Source organism: Ischnura elegans, chromosome 8, assembly GCF_921293095.1.
Source record: "Ischnura elegans chromosome 8, ioIscEleg1.1, whole genome shotgun sequence".
In the NCBI taxonomy this organism is placed as follows: Eukaryota; Metazoa; Arthropoda; class Insecta; order Odonata; family Coenagrionidae; genus Ischnura; species Ischnura elegans.
In genome coordinates this window covers 20,909,205-20,923,958 of record NC_060253.1, presented here as the reverse complement: position 1 = coordinate 20,923,958, position 14,754 = coordinate 20,909,205, and the positions used below count along the sequence as shown (strand labels likewise).

Sequence of the window (14,754 nt, the reverse complement as noted above, 5' to 3'; positions counted from 1 at the left end):
GCTGGCTCAAATTTGTTGAATGTAGTAATTTTATGTAAGTAAAATTGACTTTGTAATTTTCCACACGGCGTGCATTTCATCCAACCGGTTTCGATACATATCGCAAAGGATGCAACTCTCAATTATATTTTGTAAGAGTTGCTACCTTGAAAATGGCACAGTAAGCAGGACTGATAAATCATATCAACAGAGTAGATTCAGGGCGGCCACATTCGTGATAAGTTGCCACAATAATAGTGCTGCGTTTCATATGTTATGCCAGTTATGATGGGAATTTTTGCGCGAACGTAGAGAAAAGTAAATTTGTACTTATGTAAAACGTAGAGTAAAGTAAAAAAGTAAAAGAGAAAAGTAAAAGCTAAATTTCCTGAGTTAATTCGGAGAAGAGTTTTCCTCAGACGAAGTGACAAATATTCTAGCCTAGCCGATGCTCTACGGTAGACAGGATCACAGGAAGAAAGTTAAAGAAATGTATTGCAAAGCAGATTCAAAATGGCCTTCCTCCATCGTACTATTAGGAATAACAACAAATATAGATTAGTAGAATTTATGACGTCACTAGCTAGGTAGACTCATAGCATTTTTATATTTTTCCATTATTTTTACCTTGAATTGATTTACGGAATGAATTTATCTGAACTATCCGTGAGCAAGTTTTGCCTATGCATGAGTTCGGAAGTATTTAAGTTAATATGCGTAATATATTTTTTTGACCGAGTGGTGTGCAGATCCTCTTACATGCTGATGATTGGTTACCCGATACTACACGCACTAGAAGGGGTTCGCAAAGTATTATGTAGAAGGAGAAGAGTCGAAACGGATTGAGTTAAATAATTAAGTTAAAGTGATAATAATATTATGTCGAAACACAACTTTTACGCGACCATTCGAAGCAGGAATGTATTTTTTTCTTTTGGATAACCACGGTCGTTGACCAAGAATGGGTCGCTGCCCTACTGTTTTATTTTACCGCAGCTGATGGAGTTTGTAGGGCGTAAAAAAAATACGGGGATGTCCATGCACCTGTTTTCCGACATTCAGGGCGCAAAACATGGAACCGCAGAACCCATTCCATCCTTCCGGATGACGGACTGCCAGTCGATGCGTCAAAAGCCGACATCCAGTCCCCACCCTCCACCGGGTAATGCCGAGACGGACACGGAAAATTTTTCGATCCGCTGAGTTCATCTTTTACTAGTATATCAACGCGATAGCAGTCACCATTTCCAAGAAGGCATAACCTTGTGATGTGTTGAAGAATGGTGCACTTTAAATCAGGGATGGCAATAAAAACTAGACGAAAGTCAAAAACCAGTAAAATTTCAATAGTTACGTTCCCGGGAGCGAAATGTAGAACTAAACTAGAATAGGGTAGTTTCCTTCATCAAAGAAAACGAAATGCATTGATTGCGATTCCTTACCCACCATAAGTGTATTTATAATATACAAATAATTTGGTTTCAGAAATCCCAGTTTAGACGAATGGCAACCGTCAATTTTAACCTGATTTGAAAAAGGCCAGATTGGTGCCCATGCGATTCCACTCCACGTGACGTCACAGGGACCTAGTTTCTATACAAGTAGATAGGAGTTTTACATTGTCTGAGATTACTAATGCATGCATGAGGCACATCTAATAATAATAATCACACATTAAAAATACCTAAGTTCGGAAAGTTTCCTTCGTTTGATAGGGGAATAATAATCCTTATTAAGCCCAGCGCTACCTGCTAGCAGGGTACTCAGCTACCTGCTAGCAGCCTGCGTCGTATAAATCAATCTGCGTCGTAATTTGTGAAAAAAGAACTTCGAATTAAAATATGAGCATAGAGCTACCGAAAATTTTTAACATGACTAGACACCACTCGTAAGCGTTGACGATCCGTAGGCCATTGATTTACATGGCTTTTCATAGCATGATAATACCGCATAAGGAGTATCTTTATGTGAACATTTAAAAAGCTCTTTGCGAAATACTGGGACATGTACATTGTCACCTAGGAACTAAATTAGGAATCTCGTGGACTAAATGCAAGAATTTAGTATTGGAAAAATTATGACCGTATAATCTGTCAATTACAAAATGGTTGTTTTTTGCTACCACGCTTCCTAGCTAAGTTTCAAGCAATGAGGGATCCTTGATCATGAGGGGTCATGAGTGATCCACTGCTTGCAGCACGTAGCCATATATTTTAGGAGGATTGTCTATGCTAGACATTTTCTGTTCATTCTCACGCATCGTAAAACAGTAAAATTCTTTAAATTAACTTTAAACTTCGTAAATGCAACGCTGAAATACTCTTTACCAATTGTTGCCGAAACGGGATAAGTTGCAGAGTTTCATTATCCACCACAGGTGTTTGTTTACGAAATCATCCAGAATTTTCGCAAATATTTTACCTTTATAGCAATGTATAACTGATAACTTCAGGCTTTACTTTGTGAAACCTCTCCATATTGGAAATAAAGAGATGAAACTTTGTAAGGTCCACTATTATTTAATTATGGGCACGACCCGGGTTTCGTAGCTTGGTTACATCGTTAGGTACACCTGACACCTGACGATGTAACCAAGTTACGAAACCCGGGTCGTGCCCGAAATTAAATAATAGTGAACTTTACAAAGTTTTATTTCTTTATTTCCAATTTAGAGCTCTGGCCTCAGTCGTTGATATAATCGGAGTTTCTAAAAGTTAGGATCCCTGATACAACTATGCAACTTTTACAACAGTTACCCTGATATAAGTGTGCAACTTTCCCACACAGGGCAAAATTTGATCCCGAAAATGTCATCTTTCGCCCCACTGTAATGAGAATAACATAATTGTCGAAACTTAATCCAGGAAAGTACTCTTCTGTCGACAACTCCGCAAGAGAAACTAATAACAATTCTGTAAACTTTTATGCCAAGGTATGTCATTCATTGAATCATTACATCTACCATTCGCACAGTATGCAACAATTATTCATCCACGTCGTGTGACCATCACCTGCCACATACATCACAGTCCAGAGAGCGTAATCGGCACTTTCGAACAGATGCATCTGTAGCAGGTCAATCGAGTAGTGATGGAATTTGCCGCTGGAGCTAAAGGTTCATACACAGCGGGTTGTAACTCACGCAGAGTCAGCCATAATGCATACAGCTACCCCACATTATTCTTTAGAATAAGATTAACGACGGTTACGTCTTCTTTGTGATTTGGAAGTACATGCAAATAATGATAAATAATCATAAAATTATGTGAAGACGATAAGAATAAAGCCAAAACTACATTAATGGAAATAAGCCGGGTGTAAAGAAAAAAACTTTCAACATTTACATACAAAACAAGCGCGTACATAGCTACAGTCAGCATAATAGGAGGTTGTCTTATTTTCAATTAAAAAATGTGCAACAGCAATATTTTTCTGATACGGTCGGACGACTTGTCGTAGAGCCAACTTCGATGAGTTTATCGCAAAATAAAAGACAAAAGATAAAACTTGCTTCCATTATTTGGTGGCTCGATCGGTTTCAGCTTATATTGCGTCATTTTATGCAGATAAAGATTAAAAAAACACCGGCGCACACATTATAAACTTGTACATACAAGCTTGAAAAAGTATCTCCAGAACCTTAATTAACATTGACACGCAAAATTTACTTTAAAAACGTAGAGGGGAACTAGAAGTAGAACTTAAGGGAAAGTTGAATCCTTTTGGATATCCAACGATCGCCACTAAATAGACTAAATGGTTATTACGGTAACGAAGTGTAACTTGGCAATGGTTTTTACTCATTGTTAGTCATTTCGACTTCATTGTTAATATCCTAGGCCCTGTATGTGAAGGACTTAGATACAATTATATAAAGTACTACTGCATAACTGTTTTACTGTTTGTATTAAAACCTGAGAAAGAAAGACAAACATTTTTAGTGGAAAGTACTGATTGGATTCTTTCCAAATCACTAAGTTCACGTTTAGGCAACTTTTTAAATATGCCCATTCAGACTCACGGATACCTTTCTGAGAAAAACTTACTAAGCATAAATAAACGCAGTATTAACGATAACATCTGAGTATCTAAACGACGAGACTGGTCGCGGTACTAATAGAGTACATAAAAAGCAATTTCATGAATAATTATTCCCGACAGTCATTTTCATAAAATTAAAGCTCAAAAATGGATAGAACCTTAGCAACAATAAACGATACAAACCTATCACGCTAATTTACTATCGATTAATTGGGAATTTATTCATACAAATATTATTAATCCATTATCATATGTAGTAAAATTGGAAGAAACCATGCGTGAAGTTGAGTTAAATGGAGATTTTCCGAGCAATAACTTTCCTGGTTCATCGAACTCATTATTTACGTCTTCCAACTTTTCAGGTTTACAACTTTCTGATCCTTATTCAGGGATACTAGACTCCAAAATAAATTCGTCATTCACAGAAATGGATATTTTCCCCCCTCGCAAATTATTCCGCGTGCCTTAAAAGCACGGACGTGATAACTAATCACGCGCTAACGCAAGACATTCCATTAAAACTTCGACGTTGCCTCGCTGCATGAACGATATTCAATCTGCATGAGTCGAGGCCAACACTCATTTCGTGAACACATCATTCGCAATAACCTGCACTGAAGATGAAAATTTAAAATTAAAATTCTTCATCGTATGACATGCTAAGAGGACACCCAAATCGTGAGCACTGATAATGAATAAATCAATAAAATTAAAACTACTTACAATTTCCCAGAAAAATTAGTTAAGTTTCACGAACGATTTCAATACAGTTCGTAATCTCTTGAAAAACAGTTCTTAATCTCTCCTTCATGTCAAAACACTTGCTTTTATGATGAATTCACCAGACGATTACACAAAATGAATTCAAAGCGGTCGTGGGATTAAACTTTCTCCACGTAAATTGTCTATAATATTTATCTTATCAACAATTCAGAATTCCACGAGATTTACCCTGGATGCTTTCTATATGGATAGGATGAATACAGCCTTTGTGTGGGTAAACTGTTTCTCGGGATTCCCACCGGGTTAATTCTTTCATAACGGCCAACGTTTCGAGCTACGTCTCGGCGCTCATCATCAGGGCTGAATGTTGAAAAAGAATTAACCCGGTGGGAGTCCCGAGAACAGTTTACGCACATAATTAGCCGGGAAAGCATCAAATCATATTTCATCCATTGTAAGGTTTATGTATGTAATAACTGATTTGGTCGGAAAGTTGAGTAAACTTTGAACAATCATTACCCTACAGCACTGGGAAAAGTCGCAAAAAATAGAAAAATAGTTTTTAACAAAAAATGAAAAATAGATGCTCCTGAAAATAGAGATAGTACACCTAAGGTAGCGGGAGTAAGCTTTCGTCTACCGACCTGAATATCGCGGGTTCGTGTCCCGCTTGAGTATCCAGAGAGTGTACAGTTTTACATTTGTACGGTATATTTTAAAGAAGAAAAAATTTGGGGGCATATGTAAGCATTATATTAATTTTAATAATAATGCATTAATAGCTACGCTTATGCATTTTTATAAAAAGACTAGACATTGAGTGCTACGATACTGCAAACAGTTCCTCATAAGAGCAGACTTCGAAGTGCGAAGTACCTCATGCGAAAACCAAAGTTCATTCATTCATTTTTAAAGAATTTCGGGAAATTTTCTGCGGGGAGAATAACAAGAAAGAGTAATTTGGGGTGATAACATTAATATGTTCTCATAAAATCAACGAGTCACAATACTTCTCATTTGTCTCCAGCTAATTCTAAACTTAAAACACCCATGATGACTCAATGGTTTTTTATAGTATACTTAATCTAAAATTACTTCTAGTCTCATTTCGAGGTAAATTTGACGTAATTTATAACAAATAACATTTAAAGGGGCGAAAAAAATCGAAACAGAGTTGCTCCTGAGCATAGAGGCAGTTTTTGGTATCGTATAGGAGGAAAAACATACATATATACCCCGGTACTAAAACACATAAAGACAACATGTAGGCAATAAGAATATAGAAGTAAATCAGACTAAACTATAACAAGTATGGTGCCACGCGAAATAATAATGCACGCCTCGTGGCACCGGGGGTGTTCCTTCGTCATCTGATCTAAAGATCATGGGTTCGAGAGCAGCCTTGGTAACCAGGTCGTGGACGCTTTTGAATGTACCGTCTATATTATAAAGTAGTTAGTAAATGGGGGAACCTGTAAGCATTAGAGAAGTTATAATTAATATTATATTAACAAGCAAGGGTAATGGACTTTTTCTAAAAAAAATACGTAGACATGGAGTAATGCTGCGATACTGAAAACTGTTCCTCATGAGAATAGACTTCGAAGCGCGCCTCGTGCGAAAACCAAGATTCATTTTTTAACGAATTTAGGGAATGACTTTCGGGGAAGGATGACGGCGTAAAAAAAATAAAATAAAACATGAGGAATCTTCGATCGCAGAGTTTGACGCTTACCCCGGCAACTTTCCCCCCCTTCCAGCCCCCACCCCCAACACCACGCCCCCTCCCCTCTCCACGTGTTTTTTAACTTCTGCTCCGCGAGCCCACGAGTTCCTCAAGTGGAGCGACCGAGTTTTCCACCAGAGAGAGAGAGAGAGACTCCTTCCCAGAATCACAAGTGAGCCCTCGCGTAATAGAGGGAGTGGAAGAAAGGGGGGAGAAGAAAAAAAGCAGTAAAAATAAAAACAAAACAAAAAATGAACCTTTCGAATTTATGACGTCAACGCGCAGCGCGGTGAGTCGACGGAAGCCGTTTGTTGTTTTTTCCCACTTTCATCTGTTTTTTTCATCAATTCTCTCCCTTCTTTTTCTCTAACCCTCACCTTTTTTCCTCCTATTTACCATCAACCACCACCTTTTCCAATAGGATTCACTAAGTGCATTGAGTAAAATGTATGAATGAATGAAGTAGATTATATAACCCGGAGGTTCTGGGTTCGAGTCCCAGTCATCACCTAATTTCTGACTTTTTCCACCTACCACAGCACCTATGTCTTCATCCTGTTTTTGCTGTGAGTCCCTATCATTTTCTTTCCCACCCTATGGATTTATTTGCCTGTTTGCACTTAAGGCGCCGTGTGAAAGAATTATGGAGTGTATATGAACTTACTATGACATTTTTTGTGTTGACAAAGTTATACTTCTGTATTTTATAGCATGCTCTTAATTATCCTCTCATTGTACTTTCATTTTCCTTCACATGATACGTTTTTCATTCCCGAGTATTATATTTAATGACATATTTATAATGTACATAAAAACTAGCAGTAGCACTAGCTTAAAAGACTAGCACTGCATTTAAATTTAAAGATGTTGCAGAAACGCTTATTTGGGATAAAAAATATTAATCAGGCAAACAAAAATTGACAAACACAACCTCTTGCCTGCCTCTTGGAGTATAAATGAAGACGAAAAATACTCAGGATAACGTATCGATTATTTTTCAATAGTAAAATGGCTGAGCTACACTTTTATTTCGATGATCACACCTTCCACTTCAGCTATCTAGAGCTCCTTCATTTTTTTACTACCAAAGCTGTAAACTTTAGACAATTTTGGAGTAATAAATTTATTATTATTATTTTTGCGAATGCCTTTCCCGCCCTATGCAGAAAAAAGACGCGCGTAGGGCGAAAAATGCGCCCACCATTTGTCTTTTTTTTCTCTTTTTCTCCGTAGTTGCATCCGTTCCGAGGATTCACACTCGGTGGCATCTTGACCGGAGTAAGAGAGTTATTTTCCCTTTATTCTCCGTCTATTTTTGAACGAGGGCGAATTGAAAAGAAAAAAAAGTTGACGAGAGAAGGGGGAAAAAGAGACGATCTAGAAGTGAGGTCAAGGTTAAATTTGTCACGGAAACGGGGTCATGCGGATTTGAAAAAAATGACAGGTACCAATATGAGACGACGGGTCAAAGGGTGAGGAGGAATCGAACTTTTCACCGACGTTAACGAAGTTCAAAAAAAAAAAGAATAACTAAACATTTCCGTCAACTGAAAGAAATTAGTATCGCCAAACCTTCCTTATAGCATCCCAATTTTTTTAATTTCCCAGCAGTTACGATCTAAATATTTACAGCATATTTTGGATTACAAAAAAATAAGAGGTCGCGTGTTCGAGTCCCGCCTGGGTAGGTTTCCCCTATTCACGGCATGGATGTTTGTGAAAGTGTAATTGTTAAATTTGTTAAACACCCCGATTTAAAATGGCCGATGCGGTTGTATTTGGCGGTTTGATAATAAAATAAATAAAAATAAATGAAATAAATAACAACTGAAATTAAGGAAAAAATTGCGTTAAAAAGGGATCACTACAAATTTCCGTCAACTGAGAGCAAAAGGCATCAGCAAATATTCGTAATGGCATCCTACATTCATTTGTTTTCGCCAATGAAGTCATAATATGTACAGCATATTTTCGATTACAAAAAAATAAAAGGAAAACTAAAATTAAGGAAAACATACATCGCAGGTGAAGAAAGATCTTGTGCTTTCGCAATGAATAGAGCCAACATGGTTAGAAATAATATCAATAAATATATAAATTCATTTATTGCCTTACGAGTCTGAACTCCTTTAGAACATAGTTATTAATTTCGCGGGTGACAGAAATAGGGGATATTGTCATTCCCTGATGGCTATGAACGTGCCGAACCTCGAAACATTTGGAGAAAATGGACACTCATGCGCATGGAGCGCAATGGAGCATGCATGCGATGCTCACACAATTAGAATTACATACATTGCCTTACTCTGCTTAGTTATTAATCTTCCGCTGTTTTGCTTATGAAAATTATAACCCGGCCTTTTCTCAAGTGTCAAATATTTGTGCAAAAAATAAATACAAATGCTGACAAGATTTTAATCCACACGTTGCATATCTGTGGCCTTTCAGAGACATTCACTTTCTTGTATCATACGCGCTGTAAGACAAGATGAAATTGAAAGAAGACATGCCCTTAATGCATGGTCCTCGACTGGGTAAAAGGAAATATATGAAACAGGGTTCCACTTTGCTCACCTTTCTACAATGATCGCATCGTTGAGAACCCAAAAACATCACGTTTAGAACGCGTAGAACCTCCTAATATGCTCATATACATGTATGTGCTTCGGATGGAGTTATCGTAAAGGCATACCTGAAGCAAAATATCCCGGATTACGATGACTTCTTGCGGATCGTAACTCTCATTATAAATAATTGTGGCAGAGCTCCTAAGAAATTAGGATTCGTCAACCGTGTTGTGGCAAGGTTTTCGGATACTAGCAAATCAGTGAATGAGACGTGCAACTTCACACTTATCAGGCCACATATCGACCCAAGGGTTCTCATAAGCTGCGATGCTTCAAGCGCCTCCATAGCTAAGGGGTTACAGCAGTGGTCTAGTAAACTAGAGGTCGAGAGTTCAAATCTCTCTGGAGGCAATAATTTTCAAGCGTGGTGCGATGCATGGCAGTTAGAATTAAATCTGAATAAATGCGTAGTAATTAATTTCTGGAGGAAGATTAACTCCCTACAACGGAGCTACTTCATTCGGGGTACCCAATTAAAGGCAGTTGAATCCGTGGAATATCTAGGAGTTAGACTCAATAATGATCTATCGTGAAATAAATATATTCGGGAAATAACCGGTCAAGCTAATCGTAAAATGGGTTTTGTTAAACGAATATTAGGAAAGTGCGACGACATAGTGCGAAAAATTAGCCACTTTTCCCTCGTTAGACCCAATTTAGAATACGCTGCCAGTGTTTGGGACCCTCATGAAAAAGGCTTAATTACAGAGTTAGAACGCGTGCAAAGAAGAGCTGCCAGGTACGTGAAAGGTCGTTACGATAGTCTTGTTAGTGTAACTGACCTCTTACATAAACTCGGGTGGGAATCTCTGTCAGACCGTAGCTTGAAAAATAGACTACACCTTTTAGATAAATTAAAGAGTGTCTTTTCTAACGAAGTTAGCCATATCTTACGGACGCCAACATACTACGGAAGATAAGATTATGTAAATAAATAATAGAGATAGACTGTAGAACAGACAGGTTCAGAATGTCTTTTTTTCCACGATCAATAAGAGATTATAACGGCAGCGTTAGAATTCACAAAAAGATTGGATGACTTGTAGTGTAGCCTACTAACCTATGTAAAACTTAATGCATGTTTCTTAATTTTATTGTTATTTCTAACAGCATATGGTAGTATAATTTGTTAGTATGATTGACGTTTTTTGTACTGTGTGGTGTGCATGTGGGAGTCCAATTGCATGCTCCATGCTGGTGATTGATCACCCCCTGCCAAACACCCTAGAGTAGGCTCGCAGGGTATTATGTAGATGTAGATAAGATGTCCATCGAATGCACACCACATCAGACTCTTCACTATCCTTTTCTTATAACTCTTTCGTAACGATCCTTCCATAATCTCCTTCTCAGTTCATGAACGCCTCCTTTGTTATGTGCTTAACTACAATTTATATGAAACGGCCTTTAGTACGATGAGCTCAGCGAGTGTAGGTGGGTAGCTACTCACCCGACCATGTCTGCTTCGAGGTCAGCAGCTTGGGCGACGAGGGCCGATGAGAGGAGGCCCGTAGCGGACCCGGCCCTCTCGCATGTCCTCTGCCGTGGGGCCTCGACCCTGCCCTGCCCTTCCGCCCCCGACGCACCGCTGCCCCCGCCGCCTCCGACTCGATGACCCACGCCCCCGCCTCCGCTACCTGCAAAACAAAAGACAAAAAAACACATTAGCAACGCAAACGAAAGAATCAAGAATATAATGCATTTAAGAATTACCATTCAGGCGGGGCTATTATCATTTTAATAAACTGATTAACCTATCCTAAAAATCATAAAACAAAAACCCTATCGTCACAAAGTTAGAAAGTCATCAAAGGAAATTCATTCACTATAAAAACATAAGCAATGGGACCAATTTCAAATCCCAACCGAGATAAAAATGACCGTTATCGTGATTTAGTGCAGAAGGTGGATTGAAATGTTTATACATAGTGTAGATGCACATTACTATATTGTTCTTTACATTTTGAAGTCATTGCACTGCACATCATTATAGTGCATATTAGTGAACAACGAGAACGTGGCGAGCAGGTTAGAAGTCAAGGGTTTAAAACTCACCCACCGATAAATGCAAGGGAGTGGAACCCATAAATGTAAAGGTACTAAGAGTAACGACCCTAAATGATGCTCCCCTGAAATGATTCTCCACGAGAGTTTGGCTGGCTATGCCCTAACCAAACAACCCTAAGACGTAAATTATTACGGAGGCTTCCGCGGTGAGTTGATTGGTGATGGTTTTCCGGGTTTACACCGCGTTGATTCATGTTTTGCGGACGACAGTTTCGGGCGCGTTCCAGCTCCCGTTAACCCGAAGACGGGAGCTGGAACGCGCCCGAAACTGTCGTCCGCAAAACATGAATCAACGCGGTGTAAACCCGGAAAACCATCACCAACCCTAAGACGTATTGGACAATGCAAAAAAAAAATTATCAAATCCATAGCAATGTTTACTGCGACGACCAAGGTTTCGGCACAAACTTCTCTTCAATGTCAACTTCTGGTGTACTTATATAAAATAATTACGTTCATTATTATAGGCAATATCTGTGAGAGGAAAGGGTAACTAAAGGGTACGTGGAGAGGATGGGGACTGGTTCGAGCATAAAATTTATTTCATATATCGATAATTGATCACCTTCATGTCGCCGAATTCAATTTCCTTCACCGAAACCTTTAAATATGGCATAACAGAAAAGTAATGAGCCTTCGCATATTCCATTTAATACATGACAACATTTTTCGAGTCAAAATGTTGCCATGAACTGCGGCATAATCAAGGATAAATGGATAGTTATGGTTGTAAGAAGGGTTTCATTTGGATAGGAGTTGGGAGAGGAAGGCAATAACGTGTTCGTTAGTATTTGGTAATTTTTTTTGACATTCCACGGATAATACAAAAGAAGCCTTGCCAAATGCGGTATGTTGCCAAACTATGTATTCAGTCCTGAAGATACTAATGAGAAGTGAAACATGTTGAAAAAAATTAATGTATTTGTAATTTATTTAAGGTATTATAAGTTGTAAATCGCAAAGTTTCACTACTTTTCTGTTGCAATGGAGTTACAGTAGTATCGGCCGCTAAATTCGCTTAAAACTATATACTGAACGATATGAGCTCAATACTTGCGGTGGCGTTGGCATCAGGGGCGAATATATGGAGCCCAGGGGGCCCGAAATGGAAAAAATTAAATAATCTGAACATAAATATAAACATAATGAATGAGAGGAAAGAGTGATGCAAAGTTAATACCTTTTTAAAAGAGTAGTATGTTTTAAATGAATTAATTATTTACTTTTTATTTCCTTTCTAAATTTAGCTACCAAAAAACTAATGTAAAAATTTTATTGCGGTTATTAATAACTTATTATTTCTTTTGCCCCATCCACAAAATATTATCTACATTCGCCACTGTTTGGCATAAAGTTAAACAACAGCAAACGATTTGAAGGTGACTTATGAGTAAGAAAGATGATGAGACGAATTTGAAGAACACAAAAAATCCTCAATCGCATCCCGTGCATCGGTGGAGCGTGGTATTCAGACGTCAATCCCACGTTTACCACAGCGGCGAATGTCATTTCGCATTCATCCGTGCTTGTTTCAAAAGCAATTCCGTGGAAATCTCGGAGAGTCACGCATCAAACGTGCTCTCTCGGGACTTCCGTGCACACGCGTACCGTGACATGCACGACAAAACATGCGTTCCACTACGTAGAATCTGACTACCAATTGGAAATAAACCCATCTGGCATGGGTAGCGTGTTAGGAATATTTTTAATCATAACAAAAATAGAGGGAAGCAAATTCAGTTGATTTTAGAAATTTTGTATTCAAACATATTTTGTATTCATTTAATTTATTTCCTTCGACTGTGAAATTTTAATGTGATAGCATGTAAAGTACTCATTTTTATTTATTAAATTATGTTTAGATTGTGTTTTAATGATAGAACAACACAAATAATTATGGAATACTGTGTAAATTATGCAACATTTCAACATATACTTTAATTGTAAAAATGAGAAAAGTAGGAGGCAGGCAACCTTCAGATGAGCCGCATATGACTTAGAAGGACGCAAGATGCAAAGGAAATTAAAATGGTATCAGTAACTAGTTATCGATTGATATATTCTATTTAAATGTGTACGCGTACACTTTGTTTTGCTTCAAATATTCACCATACTGTATAGCGAACCTTCTCAAAAATTAGTAGCTGCTATGGCAACTCGGTGTCGAAGTGTGGCACTAAGGTAGAATGTCTTATATCAGACCCAACAGATACATTGGCGTAACTATGGGGGGGATTAGGGGATAGATCCCCCCCCCCCCAAAGCCTCGGAGAAATAAGAAAAATATTTAAAACTATTGTCTAGTTTTGGCATTTAATAACAGCATCTGCTTAAAGTCCAATTTTTAGTATCAAAATGATGTAAAATGTATTTCCGGACATGTCATTTTTCAAATATTTTCCCGGACCACATTGCATTGGGAGTGGGGGATCGCCACCCCAGGCCATCCCATTCCCCCCAAAGCATATTCCTAGTTACGCCACTGGACAGATACACCGAATGACAGAGTTGATTGACTGTAAGAAATGAGGTTTCTCCTAAAAAGCATAGCAATATGAAACGAAGGCCTCATCTGTAATGCATCAAAGAGATAGATGTTACAGAAAGAAATAAGTAATACGAAACGAATATCTTACGGTAAAAGCGAGTGAGTGATTGCGATCAACATATATAAAGCTTCGTTTACAAAAACTTCATTTGGCGTAACTTTAAAGCTAAAGACTTGAGAAGAGTCTGCAATTTTCCAGAAACTTAGAGCAACCTAACTCGATCACGCGGGACAAGTCCATCTATTCCTTACTTCAAGTTAATTACTATTTTAGGCAATGATTATCAATAGATCAAATAGTTACAATCGTAGGTCTTCAAATATTTCTTCCCTCATTGCTGAGCCGTCTAACATGTGCCTGGTAAAACAGATCACACACCAATGTTTTGCCGAACGGATAGATATGGGAATTCGTTTTTCCCCCGTACCATATAAAGGACTTCAATAAATGCTAGTCCTTACTTCGTTAGAGCACTTCATTTTTATGTGTAAACGACTGGTGTGATAACACCCCCTGCCACACGCCTATTAGGCGGCTCGCGGAGTATTATGTAGATGTAGATGAATCTGGGCTTTAGTCAAGGTTAGCCAAATCACGCCAAAAACAATGGTTGTTCACAAAGACCCGTCACACAGCTCAACTGGTGATTTCTATGCGTATTATTCGTTTAAAACTAAGGCTATCACGAAAATAACTCGAAATGTTCACGGTGCACAGCGGGTACGAGTGAACATCAGCCCACCGGTATTTGTAAACAAAGGTTTTACATCAGCATTTTTTCAGAAGTAAATTATTAACGTTTGCAATAAAGGCGTGTGTTGAAAAAGGCTAGGAAATTTTCAATATGGCAGCATGAGTTTTCACGGCTCCAAGTCACATGAAAAGACAAAGTATTACATCCCTCATTATAGTACATTTCGACCCAAAATTCGGTTCGCTCTACCAACAGCGACGTGAATGGTGACTTCAGTAAACCCATTATGATGCGAGGTGGATGACGTCACTTTCAGTATTCGTCCATTCCACTCTAGTTTAACATTTG

General features: G+C 38.3%; 1 non-coding gene across 1 annotated transcript; it reads left to right on the top strand.

Annotated features, from left to right (window-relative positions):
- The first annotated feature begins 9,374 nt into the window (after positions 1-9,374).
- Positions 9,375-9,447, top strand: Trnat-agu. Its single transcript has one exon. It is a non-coding gene; the product is annotated as a tRNA-Thr (tRNA).
- The last annotated feature ends 5,307 nt before the right edge of the window (positions 9,448-14,754 follow it).